General features: G+C 44.2%; 1 long non-coding RNA gene across 1 annotated transcript; it reads left to right on the forward strand.

Annotated features, from left to right (window-relative positions):
• The first annotated feature begins 336 nt into the window (after positions 1 to 336).
• Positions 337 to 21,574, forward strand: LOC134969995 (uncharacterized). The gene is made up of 3 exons (XR_010189605.1): positions 337 to 391; positions 17,342 to 17,396; positions 20,671 to 21,574. It is a non-coding gene; the product is annotated as an uncharacterized LOC134969995 (long non-coding RNA).
• Positions 21,575 to 22,616: the final 1,042 nt, after the last annotated feature.

Below are 22,616 nucleotides of genomic sequence, written 5' to 3' on the forward strand. Positions count from 1 at the left end.
CCGGGCCAACAATCATCCTAGTCCGGACCCAGCCTTAATCTCCACACTGCAGATGTGTTGCTTCTTAATGGCTCTAACTATTTAAGGCTATTACTATAGTCAGTCATCCTATCTGCGAATTGTGCAGAGATGCTTAACCTATCCTTACTGTTGTGTGCGCATTTGCGAAATCTGGGGAAGGCAGATTCGAGAGTAGAGGCCTCACTCTTATGAGTAGGACAGACTGCACATGCACCACAGCTGTTGCTGCTGTATGGGGAAAAAAATTACATTTGAACAATCTTTATTGACAAATGAACATTCTGACATAGAGCTCTTCCTGCTTTACGTAAGGTAAAGCAGACATTGATGTCTTCAGGTGCTGATATCGGTGATGGAGAAGAAGTCTACAGTAAGTAACTAACTTTTCATCTTAATAATACCTGTGTCTTCTCATGCTGCCACACTGCATCACTGTAACATGTGAGTGACATTATGTAGAAGATGAAGCAGTAGGATCCACTCATAGCTCACACTCTGGCTGAGGCTGTGCATGGAAGGTAATGAGATTTTACAGGATACATTTTTATCTGTACCTGGTTGAAAATGGGAGGCTGTCATGGGGTGCCACAAGGGAAGGAGTTTGGAGGACAAAGGGGAGCTGAGGGGGAAGGGGGGAGGAACATATGAAGTTAGAGGTGATAAAGGCACAAGGATGGCCCCAGACCACAGTAATTAGTCACACACTGTAGGAGTTGGAGCTTGATGCAGGGGATGGAGCTGGGAGGGAGGAGGTGGAACAGAGAAAAGGGCATTATCTCCATCTTGACACTGCCCGTATTAACAGTAGATGATGGTCGCACTGCTCCCCGTGACCCAGTACTTTGGTTGGCGCCTCTTAAATATTTGTGGAGGGGGAAGCAGCACCCTCACCCCCTTTCCAGCACCTATGCATCCCATAGAGGGGCCCAGGAATATGCATGATGTTGTAGGGCTAAAATTCTTACTATTACATATCTCGGAGGATTGAACTGAGTGGTAGCGTTAGCCTGAGGAATAACTAAAATAACATTGAATTTATCTGTATGTTAAACACAGTTTACTTGTGCAATGGATGGGTGCCCTAACATGTAACAATACACATCTTTTGAAAGGTTATGGGGTACGCTCACTATAGTGGCGGAAACCACTATGATGTGTTGGGCAGCAGACATGTCAGTGGGGTCTATATAGGATTAATAAAATGCTGTGCTCACCTCTTGTTTGTGCGTGTTGACTGATAAAGGAGGTGGGGGAGTGCTGTTAAACTCACTTGGTACTGAAGTGGATGTGAATTGGCACCTATTGGGTTAATTTATTACACAATGATGGTGACGTTAGGGTGTTTGTCTAATAAATGTCTATTCTAAAATCAATTTGTATTACAATGTAGCATAGTTATACAAACAAAAATAATACAAACGTAATGATCTCTGATAAGCACTATTTAACACCAAATAGTTAAATGAACAGATCCATACAGTAACATAATTGAACTTTTAACTGGATATCGGAGCATAAGAGTTTTTCTTTATCCACACTAATTTGCTCGTCCCCCGCCGGCTTTTATGTTACGTTTGTACTATTTGTTGTTTGTTTACTCTTTTCTCCCCTTAATCATCCAACACACACACAGACAAACAAGAGCCAAGTGTGGCGTCTTATTTATCCTTTACAGCACACATCTTGTTTGACTACCAGTCCTAAGTGATAAAAGATCACAGATGCAATTATGAAGACAGAGAAGTCTTCATTCATCTAATCAGTCATAATTAACAACAATTTATAAAACTATCAAGTAAATTGCATACCTCCCAACATGACCCTCTCCAGGGGGAATACAATGCTCTGCTTCTGGACTTTTCTCTTAATTTATATTTGCCTGCACCTGTATTGAACAGGTTAATGAATAAGAAAGATTTTTCAGCACAGGTAATGGCAATCATAAATTAAGAGGGAAGTCCAGGAGCAGAGCATTCTGTCCCTCCTGGAGAGGGTCATGTTGGGAGGCATGAAATAGTTTCCTCTAAAGATCTATAGCAGTGTTTCCGAACTCCAGTCCTCAGGGACCCCTAATAGTGTATGTTTTACTAGATCTTCAAGCAGGTGCACAAATATTGGCGTATCTATAATTCACAGCCCAACACATGTTTTGGTGCAGAGGATTTTTTAGCTGATTTTATGTAAAAAATTTTGTGCTGATTTCAAATAGAACATTAATTTTTGCTTATCAGCTCTAATTTTTGAGATATAAACATCGTCTGAGTTGTATTATCCTATTTCATATTAGGCCTATGATTCACATAATAAAACATAAAACGTTAAAAAACAGTCTAAAAATATTTTCTAGAATATTTTAGTGACATCAATTAATCATACTAACATTACAGTAACACTATAGTGACTCAAATAACACTTTCTTTAAAATAATAAAATGAAACCATAATGAAAAGAAAAGTAGATTAGGAAGCTTCCTTTGTGGAACATTCTTGAATGGACTTTGTTTGGACAGTCTCTTTGTAAGTTCCAGCTGTTATCTGCCATCATATGTATATCCCATCTTCCCTTGTAGCGATCTGCTATTGTTTTAATGTCCTGGTGAAATCTTTCACCTTACTCTTCAATCATATCACCCAAATTTTCTGGGAAATGGTCCAAGTGACTGTGTAAGTAATTAAGTTTATGCTCATATTACAGCCAAGGTCTCTGAAATTAATGAGCATGTTGTTTACTAGCTCAGCATAGTTTTGAGCTTTCTGGTTGCCAAGAAAGTTTTTGAAACCAGTACGAAAGACGTCCTGTTCAGACTGAAGGTCGCCCAGATGGCAATGTGATGCGGCCTGGGCACGTGCTAAAAGTATGGCTGATAGAGAAAAACTGTTTTCGTATTTGGAATTAGCCCGCTGAATATAACCAAAATCAATACTAACATCCCAGGCACCAAACAAAAATATTTTGTTTTGTGGGCAGTGTAATGGGTGCAGGGTGACCAGTACACATGGGCATGAGTAGCAACATAAGTGGGGTGCGAGGGGTGCAGCACCCCAGGAGTCGGTTGCTGCACTGTGGCATTACCTGCAGCACCCGACTCCTGTCACAGTGTAGAAGTTGATACTGCAGCCACAGCAGTCTCCAGGGGGCAGCCCATATCTCCCGAAACACTGGAGTGATGAAAACGAGGGTCGCGATGCGAAGCCATGCCTCATCCCATGAAGCCGTGCCCCATTTTTAAGGTGTGCATCTATGACGTGCGGTAGGACTCTAAGGTATCGCACCGTGGTGTCACCTTGGTAAGTGATGTTTCTGCACGGGCCCCAGAGGGCCCACACTGCACACACTGCACACCCTGCACCCATAGTTATATATACCACTTAAAAGTCCCATGCAGCCAGTGCTGCAGAGCAACAGAAATCACTGTGAAAATGGCACAGCGGGAAGGAAGTCTGGGCTCCATTATCCTGGAGGCCTGCACAGGCGCATTAGACAGCCCCTGTGCTGATGTGTAGCCTTTACTGGCTGTTACATTTTAAAAGATCCACAGGTCTTGCTAATTATTTCACGTCTGATAATAAGGAGAACTCAGTTGCGTATCTATAATGGGTGAAGTCTGTGTGGTACACACGTGCCCCTTGAGGCCAGTGATGCTATGGCAGCCCTGCAAAATCACCAGAAAAATGGTGCGGTGTCCATTTTCACTGAGTTTTGCGCATACATGGTAGGGGGGAATCGCTGGGAAATTGTCTGCTGCATATTTTCCCGGAGTTCTGCGCATGCGCAGTAGACTCTAGCAACACTCCAGCGCTACGACACTTACTACGCTACCAGGCTGCCAGCGAGAGAGAGGAGGGGGCCCTTGTTGGAGACTGCACATGGGCCTCCTCCTCTCTTAGGGCCTAATTCAGAGTTGATTGCAGCAGCAAATTTGTTAGCAGTTGGGCAAAACCATGTGCACTGCAGGGGGGGGGGGGGCAGATATAACATGTACAGAGAGAGTTAGATATGGGTGGGGTGTGTTCAAACTGAAATCTAAATTGCAGTGTAAAAATAAAGCAGCCACTATTTACCCAGCACAGAAACAAAATAACCCACCCAAATCTAACTCTCCCTGCAAATGTTATATCTGCCACACCTGCAGTGCACATGGTTTTGTCCAACTGCTAACAAATTTGCTGCTGCAATCAACTCTGAATTATCCCCCTTAATACGTCCCTGGAGAAGTGTAAAACATACTCTGTTAGGGGTCACTGTGGACTGGAGTTGGGAAACACTGATCTATAGATAGGACACTCAATAGGGGGGTAGACTGTGCACAGCGATTTCACCTAGATATGTTATTAGAATATATTTTGAACACTTCAAATTACAGTACATAACACCAGACTTGCTCGTTGCAATATATTATCTGTGGCTGGGAGAAGAACAATATGGGATTTCCGAGTAGCCCTGGGAAAATATAATCCAAAGTATGAAGGGAGAAGCTAAGCAGAGGTTGATTCCAGCAACATCTCAAGTGACCTAAATTAACAATAGTTATTTTAAGACTACAAAAACCGATTAAGTACGTCTGTGCCAAATAAACATGTAATTCAGACCCATTTCAGACAGCTTTCTGAGGAGAAATTAAGAGTTTGTGAAATACAATAACTCAAAACTTTTAGGAATGCAGATCAAGGCTTCTTGTGTTCTGTCAAAAAAAGAGATTTATTCAGGGATATGATAAAGTTCTCCAATTATCTATAGTAAGATTGTAGTTATATTATAAAAAGGTGAATATGTGTATTAATAAACTGTGAGGAAGTTTACAGTATGTCTAGATTTTCCAGAAGGGACAAAGATATTACACCCAAGCCAGGGATTAGGGTCTCACAATTGCAGGTGTGGTAGACTTTCCTTTCTTTCGTTCGTTTTCAAATAATGTTTTGTTATGCATGCCTATCAGCATAACATAATGTTCTTTACTTATGCATACAAAATGTTTTAGAAGATGACAATTTCTGGAGGTTAAAGCCAGGGCCGGTTCCGGGGCTTCTGGCTCCCTGGGAGGCATTAGGGGGCGTGGCTTCGTACAGGGGGCGTGGTAATTTACGCCCCCTGTACAGACTGAAATGATGTGCGGTGTGCGATGACGTCATCGCGCACCGCACAATAAAGGACCTCTCCACGAAGGGAAACTAGACGCGTACTAGACGCGTAGAATAGGAAAGAGATGGAGTGCCTACTAGTGTTCAAAATATATAAAAAGGTGACAACCAAAAAGAAAAGAAATTATTAAAAGTACACTACTTATCTTGCAAAAGATATCTCCTGCACATGCGATCGCACCCCTGCACAGCGATTTCCCCCTCCCCCTGTAGGTGACGACTACCTGATCGCAGGGATGCAAAAAACGTACCCTAGCGATCAGGTCTGAATTAAGCCCTAAGTCATATATATGGCAAAAATGTAATTAAAGGGAAAGTTTTCCTTTTTGCAGATGACACAAAGGTATGCAACAGGGTAGACACACCAAGAGGGGTAAAACAAATGATTGAGGATCTAGATAGACTAGATCAGGCCTGGCCAACCTGTGGCTCTCCAGCTGTTGTAAAACTACAAGGCCCATCATGCCTTGCCACTGTTTTGCTATTAGGGAATGCTAAAACTGTGGCAGGGCATGCTGGGATGTGTAGTTTCATAACATCTGGAGAGCCACAGGTTGGCCAGGCCTGGACTAGATGAATGGTTAAGAGCATGGCAATTACAGTTTAATGCCAGAAAATTCAAAATCATGCACTTGGGTCTCAAAAATCCAAAAGCTAAATAAAGTATTGATAGGCACTATACTGGAAACTACTGAGGAGGAAAGGGATCTAGGAGTCACTATTTCAGGTGACTTTAAGGCAGGTAAGCAATGTAACAAAGCAATGAGGAAGGCTAGTCAGATGCTTGGTTACATAGGGACAGGAATCAGCAGCAGAAAGAAAGAAGTAATAATGCCACTGTACAGGTCATTAGTACGGCCTCATCTAGAATACTGTGCTCAATTCTGGAGGCCATATCTTCAAAAGGATATTGTCACAATCCTGACTGTAGTTTTCATGTTTGGTGACTTACCTCGGCCATCTCTGTCTTGGATCCTGCATCTTTCTGCTCACTGGGATAAACAGCTCTCCAATACCATGAGTTTCCTGAGTTCTCTGCCTGGAAGGTAATAGTTAACGAGCTCCACCTGTGGTGATCTCCTGTGTGAGTCTGAATTCAGCAATCTGAAGTTTAGGCCTAAAAGCCAGCATCCTATGTTTTGCAGAAGTTCAGGCTTCAGTGTTCTCTCAGCCTGCTAGGCCTCACTCCACATCACAGCCTATGCTAGAGTACTCACATGACAGTGACTGTTCACCTGACCCAGAGCTGTCCAATCCTCTGTCAGCCTGAGACTCTCTGCATCACCTGACACTGCGCACCAATCTCCAAGGACCAGGAAGTATAAGTCGGGAGACTGAGTTGGAAACTGGGCCAGTTCCTCTGTGTGAGCTTTGAAGCTGAGCTCCCTAAAGGTAACCCTTGTACTCTGGTTCCTGTAAAAACTCTGATTCTTTGTTACCCAGTTTGGATTACATTTGTGTTGCCATTGATATCCAGTATTTCCACAAGTTTCAACTTAAAGGCACAGTACAGTATTCCACCATCTCCACTTAAAGGCACAGTTGCAGTGTTTCATCTTAAAAGCACAGTACAGTATTCCACCATCTCCACTTAAAGGCACAGTTGCAGTGTTTCATCTTAAAGGCACAGTACAGTGTTCCGCAGTCTCCACTTAAATGCACAGTTGCAGTGTTTCATCTTAAAGGCACGGTGCAGTGTTCCACAGTCTCAACTGGAAACCACAGCTGCAGTGTTCTACCGTCACAGCCGCAGGGTTCTTCAGCCTCGTATTAGAGTTATAGCCACAGTCATCGTCCTACTTTCAGTTGCGTTTCCAGTTATATCCGTCTACCAGCACGCATTACAGTTGCATCCCAGTCTCACCAGTAACCAGTCCGTCTTACCATCTTGCCAGTAACCTCGAGTACATAAGCACCTACTCCTGTGACACTATATCCAGTACAGTCTCACCTATACATTCATCCTGCTATCAAAGTCCCCGGTGATCCAGTGGTCAGGATACGGCTTCCTCTGCCGAGGCCCGGGTTCGATCCCTGGTCAGGGATTGCTCCTTCTTCTCACTGATTCCTACAGACCAGCCTAATATTCACATAGTTCCCCAGTTGCCCGCACAGACTGCACTAACACCGGGTTCACAAAATCACAGTCATGACAGATATTAATACATATGAGACTGTACAAAGGGGTTACATACGTTATACCGGTGGACGGGATGCCGGCTCTCAATATCCTGACAGCAGCATCCTGCCCGCCAGAATGCCAGTAGCGGGGCAAGCGCTGCGCTCACCATGCTGCAGGCTTAGTGGCTCGCTTCACTCGCCAGGGGATCTATTCCCATTCTATGGGTGTCATTGACACCCACGGGTGGTAGTAGCCTTGGTGAGCCGGGCGGTTAGGTTTAGCCACCAGAAGAGGGGTTAGGGATCAGGGATGGGAAGGTTAGGGTTAGGTACCAGGCAGGGAGGGTTAGGATTAGGCACTTAGCAGGGGAGGATAGAGTTAGGCACCTAGCGGGGAGGGTTAGGTTTAGGCACCGGGGAAAGGAAGGTTAGGGTTACGCACAAAGCGGGGAGGGTTAGGCACCACCGGGGAGGGTTAGAATTAGGCGCCTACAAGGGAGGGTTAGGGTAGGGAAAAGGTAAGGGTTAGGGGGCTTAATGGGGGTCTGTCGGGATTCTGATGGACGGGATGCTGTTGTCGGTATACAGACAGCTGGCATCCCGTCCATCAGCCAATCATACTGAACCCCTTCCCTGGCTTTATTCCTGTATCATGTGATCATGATCTCAGATGTTAGCAGTTTTAATTTTATATTAGCCCCACTCTGACTGCAGATGGTTGGAGTGTTGGAGTATTAGGATAATTAGCACCAGGATGATGTGGTCTCTACTGTGTTTGCTTCTGTGTATGACTCAGCCTGAGCTAGCAGAACCAACTTGTCAAGAACTTCACCAATAACAGCCCCATTTCCTGGAACTACCATCAGTCACTGGTAATTGGCTGCCAAGTCTTTAAGTAGTGCAGGCTCAAGTTCACAGACAGATATATTTAAAGGGAACAGCACACTTCAGAAAGACTAAATGGTATAAATACTGTAACTAAAACCACCAGCTAAATGTACCATTTAAATAAATGGCACTAAGAACTAAATGCACTAGCTGAATATATCAACTAAATAGGATAAACTAGATAACACAGCTAAATCGATCTTCAAACTTGCACTGGTAATTTATGCTGAAGAGTATACTAGCAGGGATCTAGATAGCACAGATAATTGCTATACAGAGATATGCTGGACAGTAGGGTGGCCAATCCTGGGCCATTTTTTCAATCCCAGGAATCGGGATTGAAAAATGGTCAATCCCGGGATTGACTTTTTCAATGTGTCCCCCCGCCCCCCTCCCCCCCCTGTCCTGCCTCTCCCCACCCACCCCGCACACATAACTCACCAATCTAGCAGGGCATTTGGGTGGGAATCTTCCTCCACACTCGGCAGCTGGTGACGGGCAGCTACCCAGGCCAGCTACCCATCAGGCGGCGCGGTGCCTGACAGGTGGTGACTACTCAGCGTGACCTCAGAGTCCGCTGCACAAGGGGAGTTGGGAGGAGTGAGCTGGGCAGCATTGAGCATCCTGAGTGTGCTTAACGCTGACCAGCATTAAAGGGCCACCTCATCCCTTAATCCCCGAAATTGGAGCTTTCAATCCTGGGATTGAATCCCGGACGATTTTTGGCCTAAATCCCAGGATCCCCCCGATCCTGGGATTGGCTACCCTACTGGACAGGTCTTCCGAATAGCACATGTAATTTGCACATTAAAGAAATGCTGACTGAATAGAACAGATTAGTTGAACTGTGGAAACATGCTGGCAGATCTTCCAAATAACGCAGGTAAATTGTACAGTTAATAAATGCTGGCAGGTAACAGGTTTTCTAAACAGAACAGATTAGTTGAACTGTGGAGACTACTTGGCAAATATTCCAAGTAGCACAGGTAATTTGCATAATGAAGAAATGACAGGTACAGGTTTTCAGAATAGAACAGATTATTTGAACTGTGGAGACATGCTGACAGAACTTCCAGATAGCACAGGTAAATGAGCTCCACTAAGTAGAACAGATCAGGTATCCAAGTAATCACCAGGACCAACAGAATCAGTCTGATTACAGCCCACAAAGGAGTGTCAAAGGGAAATCCCTAAAAAGGCTGAACAACCAATCATTACAAATTTAGAAACCATGTAAGGTTCTGAACTCGACCATTTTAAATTGTATCATTAAATGTCATGTTTAATTTATTTTGGACGGTAATAACTAAACAAATTACACAAAACCAAAATAAACCCTTATTGCTGGGTAATGGTATCAGTTTCCTCGTAATATTACTCTTCCTGTATCTTGTCAGTTGCAGTTTATCTTACTGAGCATATTTTCTGTATTTTCATACTGCAAATGCTCTAGAACCCCCTCCCCAAAAAAAAAAAAAAAAAATATTTAACACCAATCAATAATTAATCTATATTTCCCCTTTATAATAATAAATTGAAATAATTACTTTTTCCCCTAATATATTTATAAAATAATGTTGCTCCATAAATGAATTATTAATATTATCTGCCTCCCTCTCTCTCTCTCTCTCTCTCTCTCTCTCTCAATATATATATATATATGCGAAAAGCCCTCACTCACTCACTGACTGACTAACATCACTAATTCTCTTACTTCTCGATATGTTAGGAAGCTGAAATTTAACATAGGTATTCTGCAGGTGGGAAATAGGAAAACTACGTAATTAGAATTTTAGTAAACCTCACCTAAGGGGATGAAAAGGGGGGTTGGCATAATAACCGATGCGTGGCTTGCCTTGCGGGAAAGATAACGCCGAAACGGACAATCGGATCAAAAATTTGTATTGCACCTCCAGTGTGTAGAATTTAATAAACTACAAAAATGGTCCTGTCACTTTTTACCGTATCTGCTATGGGTGCTTTTCGGGTAATGCCAAGAACCATGGATTAATATTTACTTACATTAAGACGTCTCAAATTTACATCTCTACAGATTTACCAGATTTTTTACATTTATATTTACAACCATGAAAATCAGAAACTCCCATGCAAAGAACGGGTAGAACAGCTAGTTCGATAAATAATGATGGGCCCTAATTATAAGTGTACTGTGTTTTCTCTTTATCTTACTGATAACCTACTAAAAAGCTATTCATTAATTTAGTGATTTAGACACCATTTTATTGTTATTTCCCATACCTCCGCTTAGTACAGTGGATGGATACTATCTTACATTTTAAAAATTGTGACAGTAATGTTTTAGCGGGAGATTTCTAAAACATTTTTTTTTGTAAATTGTTGGTTCAATAAACCATCAGAAAACTACCAAAACTGCTGCTTAGAAAATTTCACAAACAGGGGGTTCCTGTTCTCGCTATTCTTACTATCCCGCCACTTGTATCCATTTCTTCACAGACCTGGATGCAGTTGTTCTGGCAATAGTCAACCACCCTCTTCTAAATCCCGTCCTCCAGCATCTACAACATATTTCTGTTAGGATAGTCTCCTCCAAAGAGCCCCGCTATACTGTGTAGATAAAAGGTAAAAAGACGAGTATGGGGACAGTGAGCATTGAAAAAGGAGATATATTTCTTTGTATACTGAGCAAGCAAGCACATCAAAAACATGATGCCTGCCAGTGAGATATAAGGCAACTGAGACCACTGGGAGGAACCATCAGGTGAGCTGCTAAGAGAGAAGTAGAAAAGAGACAGCTGTGGGCACGGATAGAGAGAAGGGTGAAAGAGAGACAGGGAAAGAGAGAGAAGACTGTAATAGTAAGGGGGTGAGAGGTAGAGGGAGATAGGCGGTGGGAAGAGAATGGGGAAGGAGATAGAGGAATATATTGCAGTGGGAAGATAGAGAACAGGGGTGGTGGGGAAAAGAGAGAGAGAGGGGTGGATAGTGGGGAAAAAATAAGAATTTACTCACCGGTAATTCTATTTCTCGTAGTCCGTAGTGGATGCTGGGTACTCCGTAAGGACCATGGGGGGGGATAGACGGGCTCCGCAGAAGACTGGGCACTCTTAAAAGAAAGATTAGGTACTATATCTGGTGTGCACTGGCTCCTCCCTCTATGCCCCTCCTCCAGACCTCAGTTAGGGAAACTGTGCGCGGAAGAGCTGACATTACTAGGAAAGGATTTGGAATCCAGGGTAAGACTCACACCAGCCACACCAATCACACCGTATAACTCGTGATAAACTTACCCAGTTAACAGTATGAACAATAACTGAGCCTCTCTCAACAGATGGCTCATACAATAACCCTTTAGTTAAGCAATAACTATATACATGTATTGCAGAGAGTCCGCACTTGGGACGGGCTCCCAGCATCCACTACGGACTACGAGAAATAGAATTACCGGTGAGTAAATTCTTATTTTCTCTGACGTCCTAGTGGATGCTGGGTACTCCGTAAGGACCATGGGGATTATACCAAAGCTCCCAAACGGGCGGGAGAGTGCGGATGACTCTGCAGCACCGAATGAGCAAACTCAAGGTCCTCCTCAGCCAGGGTATCAAACTTGTAGAATTTTGCAAAAGTGTTTGAACCCGACCAAGTAGCAGCTCGGCAAAGTTGTAAAGCCGAGACCCCTCGGGCAGCCGCCCAAGATGAGCCCACCTTCCTCGTGGAATGGGCTTTTACTGATTTAGGATGCGGCAGTCCAGCCGCAGAATGTGCAAGCTGAATGGTGCTACAGATCCAGCGAGCAATAGTCTGCTTTGAAGCAGGAGCACCCAGCTTGTTGGGTGCATGCAGGATAAATAGCGAGTCAGTTTTTCTGACTCTAGCCGTCCTGGAAACATAAAGTTTCAGGGCCCGGACTACGTCCAGCAACTTGGAATCCTCCAAGTCCCTAGTAGCCGCAGGCACCACAATAGGTTGGTTCAAATGAAACGATGATACCACCTTAGGGAGAAATTGGGGACGAGTCCTCCATTCTGCCCTTTCCATATGGAAGATCAGATATGGGCTTTTACATGACAAAGCCACCAATTCTGACACACGCCTAGTCCAAGCTAAGGCCAAAAGCATGACCACTTTCCACGTGAGATATTTTAGCTCCACGGTCTTAAGTGGCTCAAACCAGTGGGATTTTAGGAATCCAACACACGTTAAGATCCCAAGGTGCCACTGGAGGCACAAAAGGGGCTGAATATGCAGCACCCCTGTAACAACATCCGAACTTCAGGCAGTGAAGCCAGTTCTTTTTGAGAGAAAAAGGGATAGGGCCGAAATCTTGGCCTTCATGGATCCTAATTTTAGGCCCATAGTCACTCCTGACTGTAGGAAGTGCAGGAATCGACCCCCCTGGAATTCCTCTGTAGGGCCTTCCCGGCCACACACCAAGCAACCTATTTTCGCCATATACAGTGAAAAAGTCTTGCTGTCATGTCTTTCCTAGCCTTTATCAGCGTAGGAATAACTGCATCCGGAATGCCCTTTTCCGCTAGGATCCGGCGTTCAACCGCCATGCCGTCCAACGCAGCCGCGGTAAGTCTTGGATCAGACAGGGTCCCTGTTGCAACATGTCCTGACTGAGAGGCAGAGGCCATGGGTCCTCTGAGAGCATTTCTTGCAGTTCCGGGTACCGAGTCTTTCTTGGCCAATCCGGAGCAAAGAATATTGTTCACACTCCTCCGTTTATTACAATTCTCAGCCCTTGGGTCTGAGAGGAAGAGGAAGGAATATATAGACCGACTGGAACACCCACGGTGTTACTAGTGCGACCACAGCTATCGCCTGAGAGTCCCTTGACCCAGCGTAAAATCTTTTTTATCTTTTTATTGAGGTGGGACGCCATGTAGTCCACCTGAGGCAGTTTCCATCAATTTGCAAAACTGCGTGAAGACTTCCTGATGAAGTCAACACTTTCCCGGGTGGAGGTCGTGTCCACTCCCGGAATGAACACTGCTGACAGTGCGCTTACTTGATTCTCCGCCCAGCGAAGAATTCTGGTGGCTTCTACCCTCGCCACCCTGCTCCTTGTGCCGCCCTGGCGGTTTACATGAGCCCCTGCGGTCTGACTGGATCAGAACCGGTTGGTTGCGAAGCAGGAACTCCGCTTGACTTAGGGCGTTGTATATGGCCCTTAGTTCCAGGATATTGATGTGAAGGCAAGTCTGTTGGCTTGACCACAAACCTTGGAATTTTCTTCCCTGTGTAACTGCCCCCCACCCTCGGAGGCTTGCATCCGTGGTCACCAGGACCCAGTCCTGAATGCCGAATCTGCGGCCCTCGAGAAGGTGAGCACTCCGCAGCCACCACAGGAGAGACACCCTGGCCCTGGGGAATAGGGTGATTAACCGATGCATCTGAAGATGTGATCCGGACCACTTGTCCAGTAAGTTCCATGGGAACCAGCCGAAGGGGATGGCCTCGTATGATGCCATCATCCTTCCCAGGACTCGAGTACAGTGATGCACTGACACCTGTTTTGGTTTTCAATGGATTCCTGACCAGTGTCATGAGCTCCTGAGCTCTCTCTATCGGGAGATAAACCCTCTTCTGGTCTGTGTCTAGGATCATGCCTAGGCAAGGCAGATGAGCTGTAGGAACCAACTGCGACTTTGGAATATATAGAATCCAGTCGTGTTGCCGTTTCACTTCCAGAGAAGGTGATATGCTGTCCAGCAACTGCTCTCTTGATCTCGCTTTTATGAGGAGATCATCCAAGTATGTGATAATAGTGACACCTTGCTTCTGCAGGAGCACCATCATATCCGCCATTACCTTGGTGAAATTGGTAATGACAATCCCGTACCGCAATTCTGAGGTACGCCTGATGAGGTGGATAAATGGGGACACGAAGGTATGCAACCCTTATGTCCCGATTCATTTCAGGCTTGCAATGACCGCTCTTAGCGATTCCATCTTGAACCTGAACCTTTTCAGATATATGTTCAGGGATTTTAATTCAATATGGGTCTAACCGAACCGTCTGGTTTCGGGATTAAACCATTGGTCGAATAATAACACCCTCTTGTTGAAGGAGGGGACCCTTGACCACCACCTGTTGAAGATACAATTTACGAATTGCAGTTAACACTGGCTCCCTCTCTTGGGGGGAAGCCCGCCGGGTCCTCGGTGAGGGGGCATCTTCTCACAGTCCAGCCTGTATCCCTGCGATACAATTTCTATTGCCCAGGGATCTAACAGGGAGTGAACCCACTTGTGGCTGAACTTACGAAGGCGTGTCCCCACCGGGCCTAGCTCCGCCTGTGGAGCCCCAGCGACATGCAGTGGATTTTTGTAGAGGCCGGGGAGGACTTCTGATCCTGGGGACTAGCTGTGTTGTATAGCTTCTTTTCTCTGCCCCCGGCTCTGACAAGAAAGGACGCACCTCAGACTTTCTTGTTTCTTTATTCAAAAAGCTGCATTTAATAATGTCGTGCTTTCCTAGGCTGTGCAGGAATATAAGGCAAAATATCAGAATTACCAGCTATAACTGTGGAGACCAGGCCCGAGAACCTTTCTCCACACAATCCTCAGCCTTCCATATGCCTCTTAAACAGCATCATCTGTCCAATGTATATTCTACAGGACACGTCAAGCAGAAATCGACATAGCTTTTGTCTCTAGGACCCAGTATACTCATGTTCCTTTGGGCATGCTTTATAATTATATATCTATCACTTAAGACAGCATATTAAAATCTTTATATGCATACTAGGGTCTCAATCTCTGCTGATAAGGTACCTGTCCACGCTGCCACAGCGCTATAAACCCATGCCGACACAATCGCCCGTCTGGGTAGTATACTAGAATGTGCACGCTATCTGCAGGATCCCTGAGAATAGCTAGTGCAAACAGGACACCCAAGGGGAAGATTCTCAACACATCCTGGCCCTAGTGGGGAAAGGATACAGCCTGAGAATTCTCTTGTGGGAAGCTGCCGTCTCTTGTCTGGAGATTCCCGCTCTTTTTCCTCATGAGAGGAGGGAAATTTACCTCAGCATTCTTCCCCTTAACATGTGTACTCTCGTGTCAGGGACAGATGAGTCATCAGTGATATGCAAATCATCTTTTATTCCAATAATCATATATTGAATATCTTTTAGCCCTCTTGGCTGTAACTTTGCATTATCGTAGTCGACAGTAGAGTTAAACTCCGTGTGAATACTTTGTTATTTTGGATAGTGAACATAGAGAGACTCTGAAGGACTCTGTGACATAGGGACAGACCAGGGTAGATTTCCTTTCTGTTCCCTAACCTTTTGTGCAATAATTTTACCTCAGCACTTACACATATCCAAACAGGTGTCGGCGTTGTTGACGGAGACACCCTCCCACACACTTATCCGCTCTATCATCTCCTTAGAGGAGCCTTTTACCTCAGACATGTCGACACACGCGTACCGACACACCACACACACACAGGGGATGCTCTATTTGAAGACAGTTCCCCCACCAGGCCCTTTGGAGAGACAGAGAGAGAGTATGCCAGCACACACCACAGCGCTATATAATACAGGGATGTACACTATACTGAGTGATTTTTCCCCTATAGCAGCTTATATACACAGTTTTGCGCCTAAATTTATGTGCCCCCCCTCTCTTTTTTACCCTTTGTGTACCAGGATACTGCAGGGGAGAGCATGGGGAGCTTCCTTCCAGCTGAGCTGTGAAGAGAAAATGGCGCCGGTGTGCTGACGAAGAAGGCCCGGCCCCCTCAGCGGCGGGCTTCTGTCCTTTTATGTACTTTAATGGCGGGGGTTAATGCACATATACAGTTTATCAGACTGTATTATGTGCTTTTCGCCAAGTAAGGTAATCTAATTGCTGCCCAGGGCGCCCCCCCCAGCGCCCTGCACCCATCAGTGACCGGAGTGTGTGGTGTGCTAAGGGAGCAATGGCGCACAGCTGCAGTGCTGTGCGCTACCTTAATGAAGACCGGAGTCTTCAGCCACCGATTTTCAACTTCTCTTCGTTCTTCTGGCTCTGCAAGGGGGACGGCGGCGCGGCTCCGGGACCGGACGACCGAGGACTGGGCCTGTGTTCGATCCCTCTGGAGCTAATGGTGTCCAGTAGCCTTAGAAGCCCAAGCTAGCTGCAAGCAGGTAGGTTCGCTTCTCTCCCCTCAGTCCCACGTAGCAGTGAGTCTGTTGCCAGCAGATCTCACTGAAAATAAAAAACCTAACAAATACTTTCTTTTCTAGGAAGCTCAGGAGAGCCCCTAGGGTGCATCCAGCTCTGGCCGGGCACAGATACTAACTGAGGTCTGGAGGAGGGGCATAGAGGGAGGAGCCAGTGCACACCAGATATAGTACCTAATCTTTCTTTTAAGAGTGCCCAGTCTCCTGCGGAGCCCGTCTATACCCCATGGTCCTTACGGAGTACCCAGCATCCACTAGGACGTCAGAGAAACAAAGAAATAACTTGAGACAGGGAGAAAGAAAAAAATGGTAGGGCACTGTAGCTAGTGACCCAACAATAGACTGGTCTAAGCTACTAGTACATTGTGTGTGTGTGTGTGTGTGTGTGTGTGTGTGTGTGTGTGTGTGTGTGTGTGTGTGTGTGCGCGCGCGCGCGCGTGTGTGTGTGTGCGCGCGTGAATGTGTGGCCCTGAAATTAAGAGATCTGCAGCCTCCTCTTTCTAAATTAATATCCTTAAACTATTAAATACAGAGCAGGGGCATATGTTGTAAAATAATACCAAAAAGCATTAATAAAAAGTAATTTCTAGGAATATCTTAAATAAATACATTTAAATTGTTAATTACTTATTAATAGATACACTACATCTAGTACAATCCAGCTGATTTAGATTATCTGTTAAATCAGATTGTTCCTATTGTTTTAATTATTGAGATGTTTGGAGTCAATACAAGTATACTGTAAGAGGGGGTTGAGGTCAAATACTCAAACTCAATGTATTCACCATGAACAAATAATTTGTATAAATAATACATTTTGAGAAAAGTTCATGATAAAACACAAACCAAATAGCAATGGGGTGGCAGTTAGTCTCTTAAAGTTAGTCGCTCAAAGGGTCTTTTTTATACTAGAGGTAATAATGAAGAATAGAAATAAAGACAGGTAGGCTGTATAATGTGATACCATCAAACATATACTGTGACATTTCAATCATTCAATGTAGATCTTTTTAGTATTGGCAGGTACTGTACTATGGAATGTGGAAGGTGGAAGCATTTGCTAATGGAGGTTAGTACATATGGCAGATTGGCTTAACTAGGTGAAGGTTTATTAACCAGGTAGAAACAGATCTGCACAGGATTAATAGAAGGTCCAGGTTATCTGGAATTTCCATTTGCAGCCAGGAGCATTTGTAGGATTTCTGGGCATTGTGGTGCGCCGGGTATGCACTCACAATATACAGTGTGACTATATTAACAGTGGTGGAAATAAAATAGTTTATATAAATAGTGCAGTAGTGACACAGTGCATATAAAGGTCAGTGTGAGTAGGCACAGGCGTTAGTTTAAAATGGAATTTTCAGAGACATGACCTTTCACTTCCAGGCAGCGGCAGGAAGCCAAGCATGTGCAAAAGGCACACGTCAGAGGTTGTGCTGCAGCAAAGATCCACCCCAGGTTCTATTGTCTGGTGTTGGTGCTGTAAGTAACAGAGGCAGTGCAGAGCACACCTCTATCATTTTGTATTTGTGATCCAGCATATAATCCTGTGCCAGTCTTGTGTGAAGTTTGCACTCCAAGATAACAAGACAGGAAGATGCGCCCACACAAATAAAAACAGAAAATATAAAATATGTATAATGAAAACAAAGAATAGCTGCCTATATGATTATTACTGTAAGATGTTCAAACCTGTGCATATACTGTATGGATAAAGCCACAGTAGATGTTCCAAAAAGTGGCATGTGCGCCACACTGTGTGTCTCCTTGCTATGGAGCCACCAGCCTTGGCTGATAAAGCCTAGTTCTGGTTGTGAAAAATACTGGGCTGCCATCCTTTGTGGTTCATTGTTTCCCTTCTGGCAAGATCTAACCCTGCTTCTAATGATGTCTGGATGTGTTTTTTCATGTATAAATCATTAATATACTTTTTCTGTATGTGCAAATAGTCCTTGTTGATGATCAATACTGTCACTAACAAGTGAATGTTTCCTTCTACAAGATATTTTTCATATCCATTTGCTTTATCGGTACTTTTCTCATCCCTTTACCTAAAGGTTAGAAAATATTGGTATTGTGAGAGGAAAAACCTTTACCTCTTCAATGTCTTCATTGTGTTACATTTTTCTTCTAGTTATGTAATTATTAAATGCATAAAGGTTCAACATATTGTTCCAAGTACAGTATATACAGTAAAACCTTATATATCATCAATAATTGATATATATTTAAATAATGTGAAACATCTAGTTAAATATTGCAATATATTCTGAAGTGAGACACTGTACCACCGGAGCCTTCTCCCAGTTCTTCATATATTCTCTCATTTGCTAAAAACTATTATTAAATCAATATTTTTCCACTTAGAAGTTTCTAAAATATCATGGTGCAATAGGGAAATATACAGTGTTTGGGCAAAAAAAGTAAACAATTGTAAGGCATACAGTTTCTTAATATAGAGTTGGAGCACCATTTGCCTGTAAGAAAGCTTATATACTTTTAATAGATTCAGATATGTTCTACTATAAGTAGTATCTAGTGGAGTTTATTTAAACACTCTGTGATATCCCTATACTGTCCAGGTATCATAGCAGGGCATGCCACAAAGGGTAAAGGCTGTGCATCAGACTGTATTGAAGCTGGTACCCACAGAGGTTTAACGTCAATTGGTGACAATAGTCAGACAGAGCAGGAGCTCGTCCATATCAGAGCTCCAGAGAAGCCACTAATTAAAGAGAATTACAGGGAAGAGGAGATGCCAATCACGTGAGACCCAAATACAAGTTGTGGCCAGTGAGATTGACAGGCTGTCCAGGAGAGATATCTGGAAAGTGTGATCCATCTGTGGAGATGGTGCTGAAGATACTCCCTCCTAGTAACTGAGTACTGTCAAGACGTGAAAGAGGAGAGATCCAGTCCCATCTTGTACTTAGTAGTAAAACAAGTTGTCCTAACACCAGGGATTAAAGTGGAGCTCATTTCTCCAGCCATCTACCTCCATTAGGAGGAGCCAGGGCCAGATCTAGGGTTTTTAGCACCCACTCACCCCTGCAAACTATAAATTTGTGCCCTACCTACCATACTTCCTAAAGGGACAGTGGCCCTCATTCTGAGTTGTTCGCTCGCAAGCTGCTTTTAGCAGCTTTGCACACGCTAAGCCGCCGCCTACTGGGAGTGAATCTTAGCTTATCAAAATTGCGAACGAAAGATTAGCAAAATTGTGAATAGACACTTCTTAGCAGTTTCTGAGTAGCTCGACACTAACTCGCCATCTGCGATCAGTTCAGTGCTTGTCGTTCCTGGTTTGACGTCACAAACACACCCAGCGTTCGGCCAGACACTCCTCCGTTTCTCCAGCCACTCCCGCTTTTTTCCCAGAAACGGTAGCGTTTTTTCGCACACACCCGTAAAACGGCCTGTTTCCACCCAGAAACACCCACTTCCTGTCAATCACATTACGATCACCAGAACGAAGAAAAAACCTTGTAATGCCATGAGTAAAATACCTAACTGCATAGCAGATTTACTTGGCGCAGTCGCACTGCGGACATTGCGCATGCGCATTAGCGACTAATCGCTCCGTTGCGAGAAAAAAATAACGAACGAACAACTCGGAATGACCCCCAGTGTGCGCCAAAAGCACACATTGCAAAAAAGGGGTGTGGCCTCACAAGGAAGGGGCATGGTCACACAATAGTACTTTCAATTCAAATTCCACCAAATAGAAGCATAATCTTATTCACATTACACTGCATGTAGTGCTCCTGATTCATGTTACACCACACAGTAATGTCCCTTATTCACGTTACGACACACAGTAGTGCCCCCTACACATAATGCCCACAGAAGCAGTGCCACTTATACACATAATGCCCACAATATTAGTGCCCCTTACACATAACACCAACAGCAGTGCCTCTTATACACATAATGCCCACAGTAGTAGTGTGTCTTATACACATAATGCCCACAGTAGTGCCTCTTATACCTCTGCCTCTGTCACTCAAGCAGCTCACCGCCCATGTCCCTCCAGCAGCTCCATGCCCTGTGTCCCTCCAGAAGCTTCCCCACCTCTGTGTCTCCCTCCAGCCCCCTCTCACCATGGGGTAAATGTATGAAGCAGTGATAAGAGAGGAGAAGTGAGCCAGTGGAGAAGTTGCCCATGGCATTGAAGTGACATTTATAATTTCCATACTATAAAATTATACAGAGCAGCTGATTGGTTGTCATGGCAGCTTCTCCCCTGTCTCACTTCTCCTCTCTTATCACTGCTTCATACATTTACCCCCTTGTCTTCAGCATGCACATAGCCTGCCCCAATTCATGGCTCTTTTTCACTTCAGGGGCAGTGATGGCATCACCATCACATATGTTGTGCCAGAAAAGGAAACCGCTGCGACCTGATGAGGGGATGAATGCAGTCCGACAGACACAGTGTGTGTGTGAGTACCAGGAGGGGCAGGCCACAGGCAGTGAAGGACCATGGAGCCAATAGGAACTGACGAAGGGGGACATGGCTGCAGCTTGTCAGTGACGCTAGCACTACCCACATCATCTATTGCCTCAGATGGTGGGGAGGGCTTTTCTGTTGGAATTACTGTGCAGGGCCATGACGGAGGTGGAACTAGCTCCACCCACCATTACAAGTGATGGAACTCAGTTTGACCCCATTCCCCCCTGCTGTAACCGCTGACTAACACTGACTTATCAAATTATAGCCAGCAGATTTGTGCAGTTAAATAAACACTTCTATGTTTTGTGCTCTTGCTAAGCAGAATATCATTATTGTTAACATGGAAAAGAAATTCAAGCTTTGTGACAGCCACAACTGTTTAAGTAAGAAATTCATTGGAAAAGCCTAACCTTACAATGACTTGTAATAGCAGTTTCTTCTAACGTGATTTAAGCTTACAATGGCTATTGTTATTATCCTGCGTACGTTACAAGAGAAAGCAAGGAAATTGTGTACACCACCAAGCTTATTATCTAGGACAATGTAAAAAACATTTTGGTTAAACCAAAGTTACTTATAATTCAGTATAACATTAATATATTGGTAAAGATAAATTAATGTATTGTGCAAGTTATAAATTGTAAATAGTTGTGAAAAGAATGCAACAGTTTAATTAGCACTTAAAGTATATTGTAACCTCGGAATAATTTTTTGACTTTTAATTTATTTGTAGTGTTGTTAAAATATATGTTGTATGCACTTACCTGTTTTCGTTGTAGAAAAGGTCGCCAGAGGTGACATCTGCTGATTCATTCCTGTTAAATAAAATTGAAATAATTTGAAACAATTGTATATACTATTGCGATTAAGCTGTATTAAAGTTACATTCTGTAGGGAAATTTGCCTCTCTGGAAAAGAGTGGGTATTTCGGAAAGTAGTGGGAGGGAACCCTCTACATATCCACCACATATTTAGTTAACACACCTGTCAAGTATTGAGCAAGCTTGAGGTTACCACATTTGGCGTCCATGAACAGTATAGAGTCAAAACCAAGTATTACAGGCTGGTCAAGCAGACGTTTCTGATAGGGGGGTACCGGTGATGTGCAGTGAGGACAGAGGCTGGGGAGGCACAAATGGTGGTCTCAGCGTCGGGAGCCTGTCTTACCCCCTACACAATTTAACTCTCATGTCCCTGCACTACATCAATGCAAACACAGGGAGAACATACATACAGTAATAGCCAGGTCACAGCCATCTCCATAGTGTTGTGCGTAAACTGGTGGATACTAACTTCTGGGTGAGGTGCCCCTCATTGCCCCTTTACCTGCAGAACACCGCTGGCTTGGTGCAGCAGGTTACACAGGACAATACAGTCATCAGTGATACAGTCAGCAGCAGCAGCTGGGGAGGGAGAGCAGGTGTAACAGATAAGTATCGGTGGAGACAGTGTTATTGAGAGTGCAGGTGTCGGTGGACGTACCTGGATTCTTCACCCAGAATCACCTCCTGAACCGGATCTCACTGCGGGAACACCAGAGGGACGAGGAACCATTACCACAGATGACCCAACACAATAGTCACCACACGTTAGGACGGTGACAGAAAGATATATTACTCAGGATCAGAACGGTCACCGCTAAGGAATTAATTAGTTAAAAGGCAAAGCAATTCATAACATAAAGCAAGTAATACAAACTTGAACATACAGTAGTATTGCAAATATCAGCATGAAATGTCCTTGCACAGGTGTAAGACCACAATATACCGTTCACTTTTACACTAAGATATTAATCACATGAAGTGACTCTAAACATCCTATGGGTAGCAGTTTAAC

The sequence above is a fragment of the Pseudophryne corroboree genome, chromosome 11 (genome assembly GCF_028390025.1).
Source record: "Pseudophryne corroboree isolate aPseCor3 chromosome 11, aPseCor3.hap2, whole genome shotgun sequence".
In the NCBI taxonomy this organism is placed as follows: Eukaryota; Metazoa; Chordata; class Amphibia; order Anura; family Myobatrachidae; genus Pseudophryne; species Pseudophryne corroboree.